The sequence below is a fragment of the Pristiophorus japonicus genome, unplaced genomic scaffold, assembly GCF_044704955.1.
Source record: "Pristiophorus japonicus isolate sPriJap1 unplaced genomic scaffold, sPriJap1.hap1 HAP1_SCAFFOLD_1116, whole genome shotgun sequence".
In the NCBI taxonomy this organism is placed as follows: Eukaryota; Metazoa; Chordata; class Chondrichthyes; family Pristiophoridae; genus Pristiophorus; species Pristiophorus japonicus.
The window spans coordinates 88,563-105,302 of record NW_027250773.1 but is presented as its reverse complement, the minus strand read 5'-3'; the positions used below and the strand labels follow the sequence as shown (position 1 = coordinate 105,302).

Genomic DNA, 16,740 nt, shown 5'->3' with positions numbered 1-16,740 from the left:
AGTCTGGGAGCTGTTTAATATTTATAGTTAAAGCTCCTGTTAATTGACAATGAATTTAAATTATGATCCAATTTTGAGTCAGCCCCAGTGAGATTTGAACCCACAACCCCTGGTTTACGAGACCAGTGCTCTAACCCCTGAGCTATGGGTCATTCCCCAGTTAGTGCTGTGTGTTTGAAGAATGAGGAGGGGTCAGTGAAACACTCAGATTGTGTCTCATCCCCCAGACTCCTGCCTCCGTCTCTTCAATATTCGCTTCTCAACATCGATATATCGGGTCTTTCACGTAGTAAAACATCCCAAGGCAACTCAGTCACACTCTGCCTCAATCTCTCCGTCTCTCTGTCTCTCTGTCTCTCTCACTCCTGCTCCTATTTCTTGTGTTGTTATGATTGTTCAGAGATGAATCACCCAGTCTCAGAGCCACCCGTATATAACCCGATATTTCACACTTCCTGCTTTATTCCCAGGATGTGATGAAGGGGAAAATGAACCAGTTGGGGTTTTTACCCATAATGCATCCCTCAGCGATGTGTTTGACCCCTGATAGATAGATGGATAGATAGATAGATAGATGGATAGACAGACAGATAGATAGATAGACAGACAGACAGACAGACAGACAGATAGATAGATAGATAGATAGATAGACAGATAGATAGATCGATAGACAGACAGACAGACAGATAGATAGACAGATAGATAGACAGATAGACAGACAGACAGACAGATAGATAGATAGATAGATAGATAGATAGATAGATAGATAGATAGACAGACAGATAGATAGATACACAGCACTAACTGGGGAATGACCCACATGCCAAAACAGGTAGCTCCAAAGCTCAGGGGTTAAAGCCCTGGTTTGGTAAACCAGGGGTTGTGAGTTTAAATCTCAGTGGGGCCTACTCAAAATTAGCTGAGTATTTAAACTCACTGTCAATTAACAAGAGTCTTAAGAATAAATATTAAACAGCTCTGCAACCAACCCAGAAACAACAGACTCCTATTTGCCCCCTTCACCAATCTTTCTCACTCCTTTATTCTTCTCTCTATCTCTCCGCTTCTGCCTTTCCCTTCATTCTCACTTTCTATTTCCCCCCCTCTCATTGCCAGTCGCTCTGTCTCTCTCTCTGCCCTTTACGTCTCTCTCTCTCTCTTTCTGTCTCTCTCTGTCTCTGCCATTCGGCCCCTCGAGCCTGTTAGAGAGGGTGCAGAAAATATTTACCAGCATTTGTAGGATCTTGCGGAGACATCGTTGGTGGTATTTCTCCAGCGACTTGAGCTGTCCGCTGTACATGGTCCATGTCTCTGAGCCATACAGGAGGGTGGCTATTACTACAGCCCTGTAGACCATGAGCTGGGTGGTAGGTTTGAGGCCTGGTCTTCAAACACTCTTTTTCTCAGGCGGCCGAAGGCTGCACTGGTGCACTGGAGGCGGTGTTGGATCTGGTGGTCAATGCCTGCCCTTGTTGATAGGAGGCTCCCGAGGTTTGGGAAATGGTCCACGTTGTCCAGGGCCACGCGTGGACCTTGCTGACTGGGGGGCAGTGCTGTGCGGCGAGGACAATTTGGTGGAGGACCTTTGTCTCACGGATGTTTAGTGTAAGGCCCGAGCTCTCGTACGCCTCAGTAAATACGTTGACTATATCCTGGAGTTCAGCCTCTGAATGTGCGCAGACTCAGGTGTCGTCCGCGTACTGTAGCTCGACGACAGAGGTTGTGGTGGTCTTGGTGATCATCGATTCCATTCATGCCGCTTCAAAGGATACGTTTGCAAGGGCTGTGTAACAATGGGACACCTCCAACGTATGTGCAGGCGAGCTGCAAACCCTGCTAATCCTGCAAACCATCATGTTGCAGAGGAGGACAGATCCACGGCGCAACACGATGAACCAGAGCCTCAGACCGAGGAGGCAGAGGCTCCAAATCTTTCTCTGCCCTCCCCATCTACACAACCTGTTCTACATTTTTATCTTGTTTTCCCCATCTCTCACTCATTCCCCTCTCTCACCCTCTGCCTTCTCCCCTTTCTCCTCCCTCTCTCTCTCCCCTTCCCGCTCTTACACACTCGTTACCCTCTCTCTTGTTCCTTCCCCCCTCTCTCTCACTCCTTCACTTTTCTCTCTCCCTTTCCTCTCTCCTCTTCTCGTCTCTCTTACACACTCTCTCCCCTTCCAAATCCCTCTCTCCCTTCCCCATCACGACCCGTTCCACATCTTTTCACCCCTCTCTCCCTTTCCCGCTATCTCGTTTTCCCTGTCTCTCACTCATTCCCCTCTCCCTCCTTCCCCTTCCCTCACCTCACCCTCTCTCCTTCCCCCTCTCTCCCCTTCCCTCACTCACACCTTCCCCACTCGCTCCCCCTTCCACTCTCTCTCTCTCCCCGTCCCCTCCCTCTATCTCCCCTTTCCCTCCCTCTATTTCCCCTTTCCCTCTCTCTTCCTCCCTCTCTCTCCCCTTCCCCACTCTCTCCCCTTCTCCTCCCTCTCTTTCCCCTCCCCTCTCTCTCCCCTTTCCCTCTCTCTTCCTCCCTCTCTCACTCCTTCCCCACTCTTTCCCCTTCCCCCTCTCTCTCACTCCTTCCCCACTCTCTCCCCTTCCCAACTCTCTCCCCTTCCTCCTCTCTCTCACTCCTTCTGTTATGTATGTAAACCTGTAATTACCATGTCTAACCACCAGAGGGCTTATCCCCCGGAGTCCAAAGGGAGCCCACACTCCCTTGGGAGCACCTGTATATAAGGAGTCCACACAGGCTGGAGAGGCACTCTGAGATCTGCACTAAAGGACTACGGTCACACTTACTTTGAGCTTGCAGCATCTAGTCTGACACTTTTTTCAAGACATAACAACAGGCGACGAGATACAGATGACAAACCCCAATGCAACAATGCGGAGAACTGTGAGCATCCTGGAGAAATTTTCGAAGGGAGTAGTTTGGGAAACCTTCGTGGAACGACTTGAGCAATACTTCGTGGCCAACGAGCTGGAAGGAGAAACGAACACTGCCAAACCAAGGGCGATCCTCCTCACCGTTTGTGGGCCATCAACATATGGCCTCATGAAAATCCTGCTCGCTACAACAAAACCCACAGACAAGTCCCACTCACCCATCACCCCCTGTGCTCACTGACCCGTGTCCTAACTCGCACCGAGTCCCGCTCACCCATCACCCCCTGTGCTCACTGCCCCGTGTCCTAACTCACACCCAGTCCCGCTCACCCATCACCCGCTGTGCTCGCTGCCCCGGTGTCCTAACTCGCACCCAGTCCCGCTCACCCATCACCCCCTGTGCTCGCTGCCCCCGTGTCCTAACTCGCACTGAGTCCCGCTCACCCATCACCCGCTGTGCTCGCTGCCCCCGTGTCCTAACTCGCACCGAGTCCCGCTCACCCATCACCCCCTGTGCTCACTGCCCCGTGTCCTAACTCGCACCGAGTCCCACTCACCCATCACCCCCTGTGCTCACTGCCCCGTGTCCTAACTCACACCCAGTCCCACTCACCCATCACCCCCTGTGCTCGCTGCCCCGTGTCCTAACTCGCACCGAGTCCCACTCACCCATCACCCCCTGTGCTCACTGCCCCGTGTCCTAACTCGCACCGAGTCCCACTCACCCATCACCCCCTGTGCTCACTGCCCCGTGTCCTAACTCGCACCAAGTCCCACTCACCCATCTCCCCCTGTGCTCGCTGCCCTACATTGGCTCCCGGTTAAGCAATGCCTCGATTTCAAAATTCTCATCCTTGTTTACAAATCCCTCCATGGCCCTCGCCCCTCCCTATCTCTGTAATCTCCTCCAGCCCCACAACCCTCCCTATCTCTGTAACTTCCCACAACCCTCCCTATCTCTGTAATCTCCTCCAGCCTCACAACCCTCCCTATCTCTGTAACTTCCCACAACCCTCCCTATCTCTGTAACCTCCTCCAGCTCCTACATCCCTCCCTATCTCTGTAACCCCACAATCATTGAATGGCGGAGCAGGCTCAAGGGGCTAGATGGCCTACTCCTGTTCCTAATTCTTATGTCCTTATGTCTGCACTCCTCTAATTCTGCCCTCCTGACCATCCCTGATTATAATCGGTCCACCATCGGTGGCCATGCCTTCTGTTGCCTGAGCCCCAAGCTCTGGAACTCCCTCCCTAAACCTCTCCGCGTCTCTACCTCTCTTTCCTCCTTCAAGACTCTCCTTAAAACCGACCTCTTCACCTGCGCTAATTTCTACTTTTGTGGCTCGGTGTCAAATTTCTATCCCATAATCCTCCTGTGGAGCACCTTGGGACGTTTCACTACGTTAAAGGCGCTATATAAATATACATTATTGTTGGTGTTCCCTCTGTCTCTCCTCTTCCCCGTCTCTCTCTCACTCCTTCCCCTCACTCTCCCCTTCCCTCTCTCTCACTCCTTCCCCTCACTCTGCCCTTCCCTCTCTCTCACTCCTTCACCTCACTCTCCTCTTCCCTGTCTCTCTCTCACTCCTTCCCCTCACTCTCCCCGTCTCTCTCACTCCTTCCCCTCACTCTCCCCTTCCCTCTCTCTCACTCCTTCACCTCACTCTCCTCTTCCCCGTCTCTCTCTCACTCCTTCCCCTCACTCTCTCTCTCACTCCTTCCCCTCACTCTTTGCTTCCCTCTCTCTCACTCCTTCCCCTCACTCTCCCCTTCCCTCTCTCTCACTCCTTCTCCTTACTCACCCTTCCCTCTCTCTCACTCCTTCCCCTCACTCTCCCCTTCCCTCTCTCTCACTCCTTCCCCTCACTCTCCCCTTCCCTCTCTCTCACTCCTTCCCCTCACTCTCCCCTTCCCTCTCTCTTCCTCTAATAGAGCCCCACCTAGTGGACTACCGATGTAATAACAACTACTGACACGCTCCTCTCTCTCTCCATCTCACACTCTCCCTCTCTCCCCTTCCCCCCCTCACTCGCTCCTTCCCTCACGCTGTCCCATTCCCCCGCTTTCTCCCCTTCCCACTCTCTGCTCCTCTCTCTCCACTCACTCCTCAATCTCTCTCCTCCCTCTCTCTCTCTCTCTCCTTTCTCTTCTGACTTTCCCCTTCCCCCTCTCTAACCCCTTCCGGCTCGAGAGACAGTGAGCGACAGAGAGAAAGTGATAGAGAGACAGAGGGAGAGAGAGAAAGAGATTGAGAGACAGAGAGATTGGGGCAGAGTGTGACTGAGTTGCCTTGGGATGTTTTACTACGTGAAAGACCCGATATATCGATGTTGAGAGGTGAATATTGAAGAGACGGAGGCAGGAGTCTGGGGGATGAGACACAATCTGAGCGTTTCACTCACCCCTCCTCATTCTTCAAACACACAGCACTAACTGGGGAATGACCCACAGCCCAGGGCAGGTGGCTCCATAGCTCAGGTGTAAGAGCACTGGTCTAGTAAACCAGGGGTCATGGGTTCAAATCTCACTGGGGCCTACTCAAAATTAGCTCAATGTTTAAATTTACTGTCAATTAACAAGGGCTTTAATTATAAATATTAAACAGCTCTGAGACCAACCCTGGAACAACAGACTCCTGTCTCTCTCTTCCCCATCATGACCTGTTATACATCTCTTTCCCAGCTCTCACTCATTCCCGCCTCACCCTCTCTCTCCGCTATCCACTCTTTCGCCAACCCAGGCTCTCCACCCTCTCTCCCCTTCCCCTCACCTTTTCACTCTCCACTTCCCTCCCTCCCCTCCTTCCTCTCTCGCTCTCTTTTCCCTTTCTTTTCAGAGTCTCCCATTCTCCCTCTCTCTCCCCTTCCTTTCTCTCTCCCTTGCCTCCTCCCTCTCTTGCCTTCCCATCTCTCTCCCCTTCCCCCCTCTCCCCTTCCATCTCTTACTCTCCCCTTCCCCCTCTCTCTCACTCCTTCCATTCTCTCTTTTCCCTTCCCCTCCCTTTCCTGCTCCTTCCCCTGTCTTTTCACAAAGCAGGTGGCTCCATAGCTCAGGGGTTGGAGCACTGGTCTAGTAAACCAGGGGTCGTGGGTTCAAATCTCGCTGGGACCTACTCAAAATTAGCTCAGTATTGAAGTTCACTGTCAATTAACAAGGACTTTAATTATAAAAATTGAACAGCTCAAAGACCGACCCTAAAACAACAGGCTCCCTGTGTACTCTTACACTCTCTCCTCCCTTCCCATTGTAACCTCTTTTTCCCAGTCTCTCACTCATTCCCCTCTCTCACTCATTCCCCTCCCTCTCTCTCCCCTCCCCTTCTCTCCCCTACCCACTCTCTGTGTCTCTTCTCCCTTTCTTTTCAGATTCTACGATAAAAACATAAGAACATAAGAAATAGGAGCAGGAGTAGGTCATACGGCCCATCGAGCCTGCTCCGCCATTTAATACCATCATGGACTCAGCTCCACTTCCCTGCCCGCCCCCTTATCCCCTTATCGGTTAAGAAACTGTCTATCTCTGTCTTAAATATATTCAATGTCCCAGCTTCCACAGCTCTCTGAGGCAGTGAATTCCACAGATTTACAACCCTCTGAGAGAAGAAATTTCTCCTCATCTCAGTTTTAAATGGGCGGCCCCTTATTCTAAGACCATGCCCCCGAGTTCTAGTCTCCCCCATCAGTGGGAACATCCTCTCTGCATCCACCTTGTCAAGCCCCCTCATAATCTTATACGTTTCGATAAAATCACCTCTCATTCTTCTGAATTCCAATAAGTAGAGGCCCAACCTCCTCAACCTTTCCTCATAAGTCAACCCCCCTCATCCCCGGAATCAACCGAGTGAACCTTCTCTGAACTGCCTCCAAAGCAAGTATATCCTTTCGTAAATATGGAGACCAAAACTGCACGCAGTATTCCAGGTGTGGCCTCACCAATACCCTGTATAACTGTAGCAAGACTTCCCTGCTTTTATACTCCATCCCCTTTGCAATAAAGGCCAAGATACCATTGGCCTTCCTGATCACTTGCTGTACCTGCATACTAACCTTTTGTGTTTCATGTACAAGTAACCCCCAGGTCCCGCTGTACTGCGGCACTTTGCGATCGTTCTCCATTTAAATAATAACTTGCTCTTTGATTTTTTCTGCCCAAGTGCATGACCTCACACTTTCCAACATTATACTCCATCTGACAAATTTTTGCCCACTCACTTAGCCTGTCTATGCCTTTTGCAGATTTTTTGTGTCCTCCTCACACATTGCTTTTCCTCCCATCTTTGTATTGTCAGCAAACTTGTCTACGTTACACTCAGTCCCTTCTTCCAAGTGGTTAATATAGATTGTAAATAGTTGGGGTCCCAGCACTGATCCCTGCGGCACCCCACTAGTTACTGGTTGGTAACCAGAGAATAAACCTCTTGTGTTCCTAACACAGATGAGACTGCACACAGGGAGGTTAAAGTAACAGTGACCTCAGTCTTTATTAAGACACTCCAGAGTGAGGAACAGGCCTTAGGGCCCGGCTGAAATACCATGCTCCCAAGGGATGCTGGGATCCCTTGGGACTTCAGGGGATGTGCTCCCTGGTGGCGGAAGATGGGAGTGCCTGCTTTACAGATACACAACACAACCATCTATTCTTCTCTCTCCCCTTCCCTCTCTCAGTCCTTCCGCTCTCTCTCCCCCCCTTAACTCTATCTCTTCCTCCCTGCTCTTTCCCCCTCCCCCTCTCTCTCTCCCCTTCCCCTCCCACATTACCATTCCCCTCGCTCACTCCCCTTCCCCTCCCTCTCTCTCTCTCCCCTTTCCTCTCTACTGTCATTCTCCCCCCACTCCTTCCCCCCTCTCTCCTCCCTCCTCTATCTTGCCTCTCTCTCCCCTCCCCCTCTCTCCCCTTCCCCCTCTGCTTTTTCACTCTCCCTTTCACTCTCCCTCTCCCCTTCCACTCTCATCCCTCCCCTCCCTCCACTCTCTCTCTTTACCATTCTTTTCCGATTCTCCCCTTCGCCCTCTCTGTCTCCCCTTCCTTTCTCTCTCCCCTGCCTCCTCCCTCTCTCGTCTTCCCATCTCTCTCCCCTTCCCGTCTCTCCCCTCCCCCTCTCCTTCTCTCCCATTCCTCTCTCTCTCACTCCGTCTCCCTCTCTCTCCCCTTCCTCTCTTTCCCCTTCCCCATCTCTCTCACTCCTTCCACGCTCTCTTTTCCCTTCCCCTCTCTTTCCTGTTCCTTCCCCTGTAACTCCTCAAACAGGAGTCTCCATAGCTCAGGGGTTAGAGCACTGGTCTTGTAAACCAGCGGTCATAAGTTCAAATCTCAATGGGGCCTCCTCAAAGTTAACTCAATATTTAAATTCAACCTCAATTAACGAGGCTATTAAACAGCTTTGAGACTGACCCTGGAGCAACAATCTCCTTTTGTCTCCAGTAATATCGCTCTCCCTTCCCGTTCTGCATCTTTTTCCCGCGATGGAGCTTTCCCCGTCCCTCACAGACTCCCCTCCCCCTCTCTCCCCCATCCTTTCACTCTCTCTCTCTCCGTCCCCTCTCTTTCCCCTCGCCCCTCTTTCTCTCTCCCTTTCCCCTTCACTTCTCTTTCCAACTCCTCCATGATCACCTTCCCCTTCCCGCCTCTCTCTAACCCTTCCCTTTTCTCGCTCTCCACTTCCCCTCTCTCCCCTTCTCTCTCACTTTCATTCACCGCGCACTCCTTCCCTCTCTCTCCTTCCTCCTCTATCTTCCCTCTCTCTCCCCTCCCCCTCATTCCCCTACCCACTCTCTCCACCCTCTCTCCCCCTCCCGTTCTGCCTTTTCACTCTCCCTTTCCCTCTCCCCTCCCCTCTCTCTCCTCCCTTACCTCCTCTGTCTCTCCCATTTCCCTTTCTTTTCAGATTCTCCCCTTCTCCCTCTCTTTCTCGTTCCCATCTCTCCTCTCCCCATCTCTCTCCCCTTCCCCCTCTCTCACTCCTTCCACTCTCTCTCCACTTCCCCTCTCTCTCTCTCACTCCTCCCCTCTCTTCCCCTCCCCTCCCCCTCTCACTTCTTCTACTCTCTCCCTCCCTTCCACACTCTCTCCCTCCCTTCCACACTCTCTCTCCCCTTTCCCCCTCTCACTCCTTTCCCTCCCTCTCTTCCTCTTCCCCCTCCGTCCCCCTCTCTCTCACTCCTTCCTTCTCTGTCTCCCCTTCCCCCTCTCTCTCACTCCTTCCACTCTCTCTTTTCCCTTCCCCTCTCTTTCCTGCTCCTTCCCCTGTCTTTCCCAGAGCAGCTGGCTCCATAGCTCAGGGGTTAGAGCACTGGTCTTGTAAACCAGGGGTCGTGAGTTCAAATCTCAATGGGGCCTACTCAAGATCAGCCTATTTATTAAATTCACCGTCAATTCACAAGGGCTTTAATTATAAATATTAACCAGCTCTGAGACTGACCCTGGACCTGCAGGCTGCTCTCTCTCCCCTTCCTCCTTCCTGTCTCTCTCCCCTTGCCCACGTTCTCCCCTTGCCCACTCTCTCCCCTTCTCCACTCTCTCCCCTTCCCGCTCTCTTTCTCTCCCTTCCCCTCTCTTTCCTGCTCCTTCCCGTGTCTTTCCCAAAGCAGGTGGCTCCATAGCTCAGGGGTTAGAGAACTGGTCCAATAAACCAGGGGTCATGAGTTCAAAACTCCCAGGGGCCTCCTCAAAATTCAATGTCTATTCGGAAAAGTTTCAATCATAAATATTAATAAGGGTTTTAATGATAAATATTAAACAGCTCCAGGACCGACCCTCCAACAACAGTCTTTTGTCTCTGTTACACTTTCTATCCATCCAAATCTCTCTCTGCCTTCCCCATTCGACATCTTTTTACCCCGCTCTCCCTTTCCCGCTATTTCGCTCTCCCTGTCTCTCACTCATTCCCCCCTCGCCACACACTCTCTCCCCTCACTCTCTATCCTTTCCCGTCTCTCTCTCTCTCCCCTTCCCTCTCTCACTCCTTCCCCTCAATCTCTCCATCCCCTCCCCGCCCCTCCATCCCCTTTCCCCTGTTTCTCACTTCTTCCTACATTATACCCGACGTAAACTAGAGGTGATCTAAAACTCGGCTGCCCCCATATCCTAACTCGCACTGAGTCCCACTCACCCATCACCCCCTGTGTTCGCTGCCCCGTGTCCTAACTCACACCGAGTCCCACTCACCCATCACCCCTTGTGTTCGCTGCCCCGTGTCCTAACTCACACCCAGTCCCACTCACCCATCACCCCCTGTGCTCACTGCCCCGTGTCCTAACTCGCACCGAGTCCCACTCACCCATCACCCACTGTGCTCACTGCCCCCTGTCCTAACTCGCACCGAGTTCCACTCACCCATCACCCCCTGTGCTCGCTGCCCCATGTGTCCTAACTCACACCGAGTCCCGCTCACCCATCACCCTCTGTGCTCACTGCCCCGTGTCCTAACTCACACCCAGTCCCACTCACCCATCACCCTCTGTGCTCACTGCCCCCGTGTCCTAACTCGCACCCAGTCCCGCTCACCCATCACTCTCTGTGCTCACTGCCCCTGTGTCCTAACTCACACCGAGTCCCACTCACCCATCACCCCCTGTGCTCACTGCCCTGTGTCCTAACTCGCACCCAGTCCCACTCACCCATCACCCCCTGTGCTCACTGCCCCCGTGTCCTAACTCACACCCAGTCCCGCTCACCCATCACCCACTGTGCTCACTGCCCTGTGTCCTAACTCGCACCCAGTCCCACTCACCCATCACCCCCTGTGCTCACTGCCCCCGTGTCCTAACTCACACCCAGTCCCGCTCACCCATCACCCACTGTGCTCGCTGCCCAGTGTCCTAACTCGCACCCAGTCCCACTCACCCATCACCCCCTGTGCCCACTGACCCCGTGTCCTAACTCACACCCAGTCCCACTCACCCATCACCCACTGTGCCCACTGACCCCGTGTCCTAACTCACACCCAGTCCCGCTCACCCATCACCCACTGTGCTCGCCGACCAACATTGGCTCCCGGTTAAGCAACGCCTCGATTTCAAAATTCTCATCCTTGTTTACAAATCCCTCCTAGGCCCTCGCCCCTCCCTATCTCTGTAATCTCCTCCAGCCCCTACACCCCTCCGTATCTCTGTAACTTCCTCCAGCCCCGACACCCCTCCTTATCTCTGTAACTTTCTCCAGCACTACACCCCTCCCTATCTCTGTAACCTCCTCCAGCCCCTACACCCTCCCTATCTCTGTACCCTCCTGCTGCACCTACACCCTTCCCTATCTCTGTAACCTCCTCCAGCCCCTACACCCCTCCCTATCTCTGTAACCTCCTCCAGCCCCTACACCCCTCCCTATCTCTGTAACCTCCTCCAGCCCCTACACCCCTCCCTATCTCTGTAACCTCCTCCAGCCCCTACACCCCTCCCTATCTCTGTAACCTCCTCAAGCCCCTACATCCCTCCCTATCTCTGTAACCTCCACCAGCCGCTCACCCCTCCCTATCTCTGTAACCTCCTCCAGCCCCTACACCCCTCCCTATCTCTGTAACCCCCTCCAGCCCCTCGCCCCTCCCTATCTCTGTAATCTCCTCCAGCCCCACAACCCCCCGAGATGTCTGCACTCCTCTAATTCTGCCCTCCTGAACATCCCTGATTATAATCGCTCCACCATCGGGGGCCGTGCCTTCTGTTGCCTGGGCCCCAAGCTCTGGAACTCCCTCCCTAAACCTCTCCGCTTCTCTACCTCTCTTTCCCCTCTCTCCCCTTCCCCTCTCTCTCACTCCTTCCCCCTCTTTCTAATTTCTTCCCCCTCTCTCCACTTCCACTTCCTCTCTCCCCTTCCCCCTCTCACTCCCCTTCCCACCTGTCACTCCCCTTCCCCCCTGTCACTCCCCTTCCCCCCTCTCTCGCCCCTTCCTCACTCTCCCCCGTTCCCCTCTCTCTCCCCTTCGCCTCTCTCTCCCCTTCCCCTCTCTCTCCCCTTCCCTCTCTCTCCCCTTCCCCTCTCTCTCCCCTTCCACACTCTCTCCCCTTCCACACTCTCTCCCCTTCCCCTCTCTCTCCCCTTCCCCACTCTCTCCCCTTCCCCTCTCTCTCCCCTTCCCCACTCTCTCCCCTTCCCCTCTCTCTCCCCTTCCCCTCTCTCTCCCCTTCCCCTCTCTCTCCCCTCCCCCTCTCTCTCCCCTTCCACACTCTCTCCCCTTCCCCTCTCTCTCCCCTTCCCCACTCTCTCCCCTTCCCCTCTCTCTCCCCTTCCCCTCTCTCTCCCCTTCCCCTCTCTCTCCCCTTCCCCTCTCTCTCCCCTCCCCCTCTCTCCCCTTCCCCCTCTGCTTTTTCACTCTCCCTTTCACTCTCCCTCTCCCCTTCCACTCTCGTCCCTCCCCTCCCTCCACTCTCTCTCTTTACCATTCTTTTCCGATTCTCCCCTTCGCCCTCTCTCTCTCCCCTTCCTTTCTCTCTCCCCTGCCTCCTCCCTCTCTCGTCTTCCCATCTCTCTCCTCTTCCCGTCTCTCCCCTCCACCTCTCCTTCTCTCCCATTCCTCTCTCTCTCACTCCGTCTCCCTCTCTCTCCCCTTCCTCTCTTTCCCCTTCCCCATCTCTCTCACTCCTTCCACGCTCTCTTTTCCCTTCCCCTCTCTTTCCTGTTCCTTCCCCTGTAACTCCTCAAACAGGAGGCTCCATAGCTCAGGGGTTAGAGCACTGGTCTTGTAAACCAGCGGTCATGAGTTCAAATCTCAATGGGGCCTCCTCAAAGTTAACTCAATATTTAAATTCACCCTCAATTAACAAGGCTATTAAACAGCTTTGAGACTGACCCTGGAGCAACAATCTCCTCTTGTCTCCAGTAATATTGCTCTCCCTTCCCATTCTGCATCTTTTTCCCGCGATTGAGCTTTCCCCGTCCCTCACAGACTCCCCTCCCCCTCTCTCCCCCATCCTTTCACTCTCTCTCTCTCCGTCCCCTCTCTTTCCCCTCGCCCCTCTTTCTCTCTCCCTTTCCCCTTCACTTCTCTTTCCAACTCCTCCATGATCACCTTCCCCTTCCCGCCTCTCTCTAACCCTTCCCTTTTCTCGCTCTCCACTTCCCCTCTCTCCTCGTCTCTCTCACTTTCATTCACCGCGCACTCCTTCCCTCTCTCTCCTTCCTCCTCGATCTTCCCTCTCTCTCCCCTCCCCCTCATTCCCCTACCCACTCTCTCCACCCTCTCTCCCCCTCCCGTTCTGCCTTTTCACTCTCCCTTTCCCTCTCCCCTCTCCTCTCTCTCCTCCCCTACCTCCTCTGTCTCTCCCTTTGCCCTTTCTTTTCAGATTGTCCCCTTCTCCCTCTCTTTCTCGTTCCCATCTCTCCTCTCCCCATCTCTCTCCCCTTCCCCCTCTCTCACTCCTTCCACTCTCTCTCCACTTCCCCTCTCTCTCTCTCACGCCTCCCCTCTCTTCCCCTCCCCTCCCACTCTCACTCCTTCTACTCTCTCCCTCCCTTCCACACTCTCTCCCTCCCTTCCACAAGCTCTCTCCCCTTTCCCCCTCTCACTCCTTTCCCTCCCTCTCTTCCTCTTCCCCCTCTCTCTCACTCCTTCCCCCTCTCTCTCACTCCTTCCTTCTCTGTCTCCCCTTCCCCCTCTCTCTCACTCCTTCCACTCTCTCTTTTCCCTTCCCCTCTCTTTCCTGCTCCTTCTCCTGTCTTTCCTAAAGCAGGTGGCTCCATAGCTCAGGAGTTAGAGCACTGGTCTTGTAAACCAGGGGTCGTGAGTTCAAATCTCACTGGGGCCTCCTTAAGATCAGCTTATTTATTAAATTCACCGTCAATTAACAAGGGCTTTAATTATAAATATTAACCAGCTCTGAGACCGACCCTGGAACAACAGGCTCCCCTCTCCTCTCCTTGTCTCCCTCACACTCTCTCTCCCCTTCCAAATCTCTCTCTGCCCTCCCCATCACTGTTATGTTCAGAATAAATCCACGGGACCGTATCGTAAGCTGAACCTATTGTGACCTTGGTCTCTTTATTGAGACCCCAGAGTGGGGAAGCAGCATGGTGGATCACCTTATGTACCTGCTTGTCCCAGGTGCACAAGTGACCCTTAGGCCTCCCACAGGTGTGCCCCCTAGTGGCAAGTCTGACATATTGGTGAGGTTTAGGTGCATACATAACATCACTCCCCCCCCCGCCCCCTCCAAAGGCTTATGTACCAGTTATTTGCAAGTTGAGGCGATATGATGCCCTGTGTCCCCGGGTCGATCACCTGATTTGAATTCCTGGCCTGGGTGAGTTGGTCGGAACGTTGCTGCCCGGCCGAGTGCCTGGTGTGATGGGACAGACGTGGCCAGGTCCTTTCACAATGGTGGCCTGCTTATCGATAGTTTGCAGTCTGGTCTGGTCCAAACGCTTTCTGCGTTTGCTCAGTACATGGTTACACAACCAAACACTCCATTTTCATCACACACACACACACACTCCATTCCCCTCTTTGTCTCACACAGTGCTCTCGGCCCCATCTGGGGGCCCTGAATATTGTCCACGTCACTTATTCTGATGTGGCGTGGAGGGGGGCCGTACGATCGTGGTGCATTCTCTGCTGATAGCAGACGGAAGGCTCGGTCCTGAGCGACTCTGTCCGGTGACTGCGTAGCAACCCGGGACAGCCGGGGTCTGTAGGAAGTCTACCGCGACACGTGTGGTGCTCGGCTTGGTGATCTGGGCTGCCCGCTGCGGACTATTGTCGCTGACCCTAAGGCCTGGAGAGCCCAGGATGGGCCGATACGGCCCTCAGACTTTCAGTGGTAGCGGGAGGCCGTGTGGTCCCCCGTGGATCCTGGGACGTAGTACGGAGGTTCCCGCACCACCGACTGTGTGTAGCCTCCCTGCCTTTCTTTGTAACACGTTGCAGGGTTTGCCCCACACGGGGGGGGCGCAATCTGATGGGATGAGCATTACGTCTTTGCGACGGATAAGCTGCAACACTCCCGTCTGGCGGTTCGCCGTGAGCAGGCGGTAATGTGGGACCCTGGCTGGTCCAGGGCCTAAACTGAGGGGGCCCTTACGGTGGACCCATCGCTTTCTCGCACTTCCGTAACAACGAGCAGGTCTGTGGGCTGCGCCGTTTCCACCCCGGGGGGGTGGGCAAGGTTGGTCAACTGAGGGCATCAGCGCCATTCTCAGTGCCTGGCCCGTGGCGGATCATGTTACAGAGCACAGACAGTGTGAGACATATTCCAAACAAAGCCTTGATAATGTGCCTCTACTCTCCCGAAACTGTGGGATGGGCAGCTTGTCTGACTCGGGCACATATTGGGACCCTCGTTGGTGCCTCTCTTTTGCCCCATGAAGGCAGGCTACTGCCTTGGGTAACTTATAGGATACATGTACAACCGGTTGGGGCTCGCCCGCTACTTTGGCTCGGTGTACAACACTCCCGACCTCGTGTGGTAACACATCACTTGCTACAAGTACTTTGTCAGATACATATACGACCGGTTGGTGTTCACCCGCTACTTTGGCTTGTTTTAACGTACCCCCGACCCCATATGATGGTACATCATTGGCCGCGAAAGAACGCTCACATGGGTTCCACAGTGCAAACAACTTATTGGAACATAGTGGGTTCCTGGACTTCTCAGCGTCCCTCCGCTTTACCTTTGCACCAAATCTCACTGGGGCCTATTCAATTTTGGCTTCTGTTACTGAATTGACCGTCAAGAGGCGACAGGCCGACACCATCAACAGGAACCACTCATTCCGCACTTTACAATCTGCCCACAGCACTTTCACTTCCCACCCCCAGTCTGTATCCCACCTTTTCCACATCCAGTCTCAGAGACACCGATATATCATCGACTCATAGAAACTTACAGCAGCGAAGGAGACCATTTCGGTCACCTCAGGACTCATGTTTCGAGTGGGAGCAAGTCTTCCTCGATTCCGAGGGACTGCCTATGATGATGATATGATCCCAGCCTGATCCCACTTTCCAGCTCTCGGTGCGTAGCCCTGTAGCTTACGGCACTTCAAGTGCACATCCAAGTACCTTTTAAATGTGGTGAGGGTTTCTGCCTCTACCACCCTTTCAGGCCGTGAGTTCCAGACCCCCACCACCCTCTGGGTGAAGGAATGGAGGTCTCCCCTCAGCCTCCTCTGTTCCAAAGAAAACAACCCCAGCCGATCCAATCTTTCCTCGTCGCTAAAATTCTCCAGTCCCGCCAACATCCTGGTAAATCTCCTCTGCACCCTCTCCAGTGCAATCACATCCTTCCTGCGATATCCTGACATTTCCCAGTTCCTGCCTTCGCTGGTTTTAGGCTCAAGATGCGGCAATGGACACAAGATGATCCAGTTGGGATTTTCCACAAATAATGAATCCCACGGCCACATCTGTTTGACCCTCGGAGGGCACTCTGTAAATTCACCAAATTTATTAAATGCATACCTTACCCCCGCCCTGTGGTTACGCTCGAACTGTACACAACACTGGTTAGGCCACAGCTGGAGTACTGCGTGCAGTTCTGGTCACCACATTACAGGAAGGATGTGATTGCACTGGAGAGGGTGCAGAGGAGATTTACCAGGATGTTGCCGGGACTGGAAAACTTTAGCCATGAGGAAAGATTGGATAGGCTGCGGTTGTTTTCCTGGGAACAGAGGAGGCTGAGGGGAGATTTAATTGAGGTGTATAAAATTATGAGGGGCCTGGATAGAGTGGATAGGAAGGACCTATTTCCCCTTAGCAGAGGGGTCAATAACCTGGGGCACAGATTTAAAGTAATTGGGGGGAGGTTTAGAGGGGATTTGAGGGGAAATGTCTTCACCGAGAGGGTGGTGGGGGTCTGGAACTCACGGCCTGAAAGGGTGGTAGAGGCAGAAACCCTCACCACATTTAAAAAG

At 53.5% G+C, this 16,740-nt stretch overlaps 5 non-coding genes across 5 annotated transcripts; all 5 read left to right on the top strand.

The window, feature by feature from the left end:
* Positions 1-5,355: 5,355 nt before the first annotated feature.
* Positions 5,356-5,428, top strand: trnat-agu (transfer RNA threonine (anticodon AGU)). Its single transcript has one exon. It is a non-coding gene; the product is annotated as a tRNA-Thr (tRNA).
* A 502-nt stretch (positions 5,429-5,930) lies between these two features.
* trnat-agu (transfer RNA threonine (anticodon AGU)) lies at positions 5,931-6,003 on the top strand. Its single transcript has one exon. It is a non-coding gene; the product is annotated as a tRNA-Thr (tRNA).
* A 3,152-nt stretch (positions 6,004-9,155) lies between these two features.
* trnat-ugu (transfer RNA threonine (anticodon UGU)) lies at positions 9,156-9,228 on the top strand. The gene has a single exon. It is a non-coding gene; the product is annotated as a tRNA-Thr (tRNA).
* A 3,306-nt stretch (positions 9,229-12,534) lies between these two features.
* trnat-ugu (transfer RNA threonine (anticodon UGU)) lies at positions 12,535-12,607 on the top strand. The gene has a single exon. It is a non-coding gene; the product is annotated as a tRNA-Thr (tRNA).
* Positions 12,608-13,558: 951 nt separating this feature from the next.
* Positions 13,559-13,631, top strand: trnat-ugu (transfer RNA threonine (anticodon UGU)). The gene has a single exon. It is a non-coding gene; the product is annotated as a tRNA-Thr (tRNA).
* Positions 13,632-16,740: the final 3,109 nt, after the last annotated feature.